We start from the raw sequence: 5,970 nt of genomic DNA on the forward strand, positions 1-5,970 counted from the left end.
CAGGGGGAAACCTTTGTTGCTCCTCATGGAACTCCTGCTTTCTTATTGGATATCCGCATTAACATCTTCAGGTTCAGACACGCTTTCCTCTGCATGCATAATCCAGTGTTATAAGCTTTTGCTGTGGTTGTTGTTCCACCATTCCTGTAGGTAGTATGATTTCATGAAACACCACATCTCTGGATTTTATGAGACGTTTATTTGTAATGTCCCAGAGTCTGTATCCTTTATTCTCCTTGCAGTATTTAAGCATGATACATTCCACTGACTTTGGATCTAACTTTCATCTCCTTTCTTTTGGTATAAGTGCATACATGTTACAGCCGAAGATACGGAGATTGCTGACCCTTGGATTTTCCTACTATATAATGCGTCTTCTCTCTACTAAACATATCGGAAGAAACCCAAACTTTTATTTTGCACATGTGCAGTAGCGAAATGCGGACGGCCATTCACTGCCTTACTTCCTGTCCCACTAGACCAACGGGGAAGCAAAAGAGACAAAGCATACCGCTCCATACTAGCAATATTTACGTAAGTATCTATATAGAAAATGTATTTCAACATTAAAATATGTTGACATACTTGAATAAGAAAAAGCACAATGTGAATAAATACAGTACAAGTGGAGTTTAATTATATGCTACTTGTACATTAAAAAAGAAAGCATTTATATGAAAATTAAGACACAGCAAAACTATAAATACTAAAAATGAGCGGTTTGAATTACTTGAAATCCGACTGTGGGGATACAAATGAAACCGAGTTGCCAAACTCAGATTCCAAGATGAGGCGAATATTAATTTCCAGCAATTTATTTTTGCAAAACGCGTGAATATATATATATATATATATATATATATATATATACATTCCTCCATTGTTTTCTTCTGTGCCACTTTAGAAGAGACAGCGTGTAGAGATTAGGTTAGCTGTGGTGCTTTGCTGAAAACATAGCATTCAGGGTGAACAAGGGACATAGGAAAGCAGCAGAATTCTGCCATTATTGTAAAGCAGTTCTGTAGAGAAAATTCAGCTACAATAGTTTGCTGATCAATTGATTTTAAATTCACTTTAAACAGACTGGTGGCTTCTGGTTTTTGTTAATGCATTGCATTGCATATATATAATTATACTAGGCAGTATATACAGACTGGGTTAGATAGGTATCATCCTGAACTAACTAATATATTCTTTGAGAAAAACAGTGTGCTTTGATGACAGACTATTAGCAGCAGAATCCAAAAAGCAAACAGATTTCTTTCTTTTAAACTTTAAAGTTTTTTTAGTGAAAGTAATTTTGTGTGGGGCAGTGACAAGTGAAATAATTTAGAAATAAAGTGGGTGTGAGATTCAGCAGCAGTTGCAAACCCCCCAAAAGACTATATATTATTTTACAACTTGGGCACTCATAGAATACTGAAGAGAGTCCAAGGAGGGTTTCCATAAGTGATACATGCGAGTCTGAGGTTTCAGATTCAGACACTGTAAAAATAGAGCAGCCTTCTTCGAAAAGTCTTCAAATATTTGATAATGTGAGGATGGAAGTTGCAAATGTGCAAGAAGATGAGGAGGAAAATTGTGGCTCTGAAAATGAATGTGTTGTACATGGACCAGATAATGAGGATGATGATTGTGTTGAAGTAATGCAACCACCAGTGTTACCACCAACAAAAGCCCATGATAAGTGCATTATCATGCCAGGGTATAAGACGGAAAAAAAAAATCACCATATTTTTATCTGAGCCCAGACAACATTTCTCAAGCCATCTGCAGCCTTCGTCAATTCAAAATAAGTAGAGGAAAGAACGTTGAAAAATCTAGGCACCTCCTCCATCATATGTTATTTTCAGCAAGTCCATTCAAGTCATGTTTCCAAAAGTGGCAAATTGTGTATAGTAGCAAGCAGCCCAGCATCAGCTAGCAGCCAAATGGATAGACACTTGCAATCTTATAGCAAGAGTTCAGCGCATAGCTAACAATATGACCAATGATGTATATATTGGGCACAGACGGGGATAATGTTATAACTCTTTTACGGAGAAAGTATTAACTGAAGGTTCTTACCCTGCTCTTTCCCTCTTAGTATCAGTGAAATTACTTCCACGATCCAGTAGCTTTCATGTATACACTCCGGGATTGATGTCCTGATAACTGTTTGTCCAAACGGTGTTATTTTTATCCGGTTACAGTGTTCTCTCACGCGGTGGAGCGCACGTGGACCGCATTAGTTCTTCTGGCGCTTCCTTTCCTCACGGGTGCCCACTGTGTACAAAATTCAATAAGGTATTCAAGTGTGACACTTGCAATCTTCACTGGCGTCAACACCTTCATCATCAACCACTTCATTATTAATATGTAGTCCTGTATCCATTTTTCACATTCCACTTAAGTTCACTAATGCAACCCATGGTTCCAAAGAAACATCATTGCACACTACAACTGCTGCTGCTGGTGATATATCGACACAGAAGGGAAGCAAGACGACTTAGCATAATGTTACACATTTGTCTGTGAAGCAAGTGTTTGCAAGAGGAAACAAGTATGCCAATCAGCATCCTGTAGTAGGAATACCATTTTTGTCACCAATTATCAACAAGATGTGTATTTTCCAGTAGAGATGAATTAATATTGTGTGATGATTATGATCAGGACATCAGTGATAAGGTGATAATAAGGATGATGACATGGTCATTAACATAGAGAAAGATGACCACTGTTAGCAAATAACCATTAGTACTTTGTAAAAAAAATTAAACTGCTATCTATTCTGTCCAATTCATCAACCAACATACAAAATGTTCTCTTTTATGGGGGCCCAAACAAATCAAGCACTTCAGCCACAAAACTGGCAGCCCCTGTCGTTGAAGTGCTTGGTTTGTTAAACTATGAGCATGTCCTTTTTGACATATGGGTGGGCCGAAGGACAATTCCATCTTGTACCATTTTACATTACAGCTTGTGTAACAGTCAACAATTCAGGTGTCAACAGGATTATTAGGTCCCCAATTCATATAGTGGACAGTATGCTTAGGCAGACAGTTCAAATGTCAACAGTTTTATTACAGGGTTAGGGATAGGAGTAGAGATATGGTTAATGTCAGGGATAGGGATAGGGACAGGTCTAGGGACAGGGTTAGGGAAAGGGATAGAGACACGTCTAGAGACAGGGTTATGGACAGGCATAATACTGTCTACAATTGGATTGTCAACCTAATTTATACTGTCTACATTGTTCTAATAATACTGTGAATGTCATATTGTTGACTTTATCATCCTGTATATTCTGGCCACCAATCATATTATGTTAATCCTGTAGCTGTTGAATACATGTATCTATCACACCTGGGTGTTGTCTCATCATCTGTTAAATAATGTCTACTGATGCCAATGTTGTCAGTGTAATGAGTTCTGATACTGCCACTGCTAGACATCTTCAATGCGGGTGATGATTGTTTACCATTGAGGAAGATGACCACTGTTATCCAAATGCCCAGGATTCATTTGTTAACATCCCTATCTAATATCCAGTTGATCAACCAACAACCAAAATTTTGACACTTCAGGGGTTAAATCCCCTCTCCGTGGGGAACACTCAGGAGTTGAGTGAATTAATCTACTATTGTTCCTTCTGATTGCTCCCTATTGTTCACTAGTGAGCATTACAGACAGACAGGATTCGGACCCAGGTCTACATAATTTTTACACTTTCCTAATATAACATATATGTATTATTTATATATTCCATATTTATGTACATTCCATATTGATATACATGACATAAATTATATATTACATATTGATATACTTGCATATATATGAGTGACGAGTTCCCTTGTTTAATTTGCAAGCACAGCGTTACAGGAATGGAGTGGAGAGGATCAGCTCTGCGGACAACTGTAGAGAGTCAGCTCTGCGAACAAATAGATGATCACACTGGAACAGGAGATAGAGCGTCAGCTCTGCAGTCAAGCAGAACACAGGGAAGAAGCTACGTCTAGAACCAGAAGGCAACTCAAAGAACAGGCACCGGATATCCAGGGGATGTGCCTTTTAAATTTGGAGGCAATTTGTCTGGCCAATAGTGGAGCAGCAGAGGATTTTAATAAGGACAGGTCTTTAAAATTCTAGATGGCGGCGCCTGGAACGGAGCAGACCGCCGGCAGAGGAAGATAAGTCTGCCAGGGGTCAGGATCGCCGCCCGATCACCCGGCGTGTGACACTACCACTGTCCGTCCAATGAACGCTGCCTGTTTTTGTGCCATAAGTGTCTATGATGGATGCTCTGTTACATTCCAAATTTATTGTATGCCTGGTCTTCGCATTTATTTTTCATTAGTACACTCCACGTTCGTCGATCAACAACCAAATTTATATATATAGTGCCGTGAAATTACGTTACACTTTATAATTGGGTATCTGTTAACAAAAGGAAGAAAAAAAGAATGATCTCATGGGGCACTCTTAATGGATGTAGAGATATAAATACAAATAATATTTTATCTGATCAGGACTTTCCCTGAATAAATCTTTATTTATTTTCAAAAACTATGTCTAGTAGCGAAATATTAAAACTTGTAATTGATTAACACACTGATTAACGTAAACAGTTAAAAAGACAAATACTCTTTGTCTAGCCGCAACGCTGCTCTTTTTTATTTTTTATTATAAGCAAACTCAATGTATCCTCTCACATGACATTTTATATATAACAATGGATATCTTATCTATACCACATCCCTCTAGAGAGCTATCATATCTTAGCTTGCCACCTTCCTAATAAATCTCATTATTAAAGGCAAAATGGTTAAGTCAAATAGCTGAATAAGCTCTTTAATAGTATATGGGTATATGAACACACCACTCACAGGACTTCTATCATTCCTATTGTGTCCACTATGTATATCTCATGCTTTCAAAGGCATAAGTCCCATAATAAAAATTGACCCTTTTGATAGCTTGGAGAGTTAAACCACTAATATTCTTTCCTATTGATAATATAAGGTTTATGATCTCTATCTGCGGGACCCTACTGCTAGGTAAACCGATTGAGATCTAATTGGTGACCTCCTATTTCTCGCTATCCTTGTCAGCGCTTCTCCTCTAACTATTTCTGGCAAGGTAGGCACAACTCTTTATGCTCCTATAATATAAAACTTTGTGGAGCTTATTGACTGGGATAGGTGAGAACAGAGCAGCAAACGCGGCGTCCGCCGACGCGCGTTTCGCTATTAGCTTTGACTTAGGCAAGCCGAGTGTAAGGCTGAATGGGTTTTTAAAGAGGGAGAGCCCTCCCCTTCTATGATGTTTTCCTTAGTAACGTTGTAGCAACAAGCTGACATGGATATGACGCCTCTAATTAACCAGAAATGACATACACATCCTTAGCGTCATTGTCTCCATGGTAACCCGATATTTCTTATTTTAGAATTTATTATGACACACATTGGGAAGTAATCAGAACTTCCTTTTTGGTAAATTTAAATGGTACATACTTGGTTTAAAGCATATAGAGACTTGGGGCTAATACAACCACATGTGTCATTCAGCAGATAGAAATCGATTACGGTAAGTGTACATAATTACATAAAATCTATACCAATGATGGTGGGCAAGTGCAAATTGAGATTGAGATCTCCTAACTATAATTGGGGAAAAAGTGAAATGCCGCTACCATCCACTCCCTTAACTGGGAAATGCATCCTATGTGTAAAAGTGAATACCATAGATTACTATACATATAGAAGGTAATATGTGATATGTGAATGTGATATAAATTCTTTACCACTACTACACTAAGTGATTGGAGAGTTAGCTTGCCAATATATCGCTAACTAACTTGATAACTTGTCAAATTTGATAGAATAACCTTGTGAATAAAACAAGTAAATACTAAGACGGTCCTTTAACTACCGATAATAGTGACTCAATAAAACTGGAGTGAAAAGAAACTCCTAAAAATAGAGCTTA

The sequence above is a fragment of the Mixophyes fleayi genome, chromosome 11 (assembly GCF_038048845.1).
Source record: "Mixophyes fleayi isolate aMixFle1 chromosome 11, aMixFle1.hap1, whole genome shotgun sequence".
NCBI lineage: Eukaryota > Metazoa > Chordata > Amphibia > Anura > Limnodynastidae > Mixophyes > Mixophyes fleayi.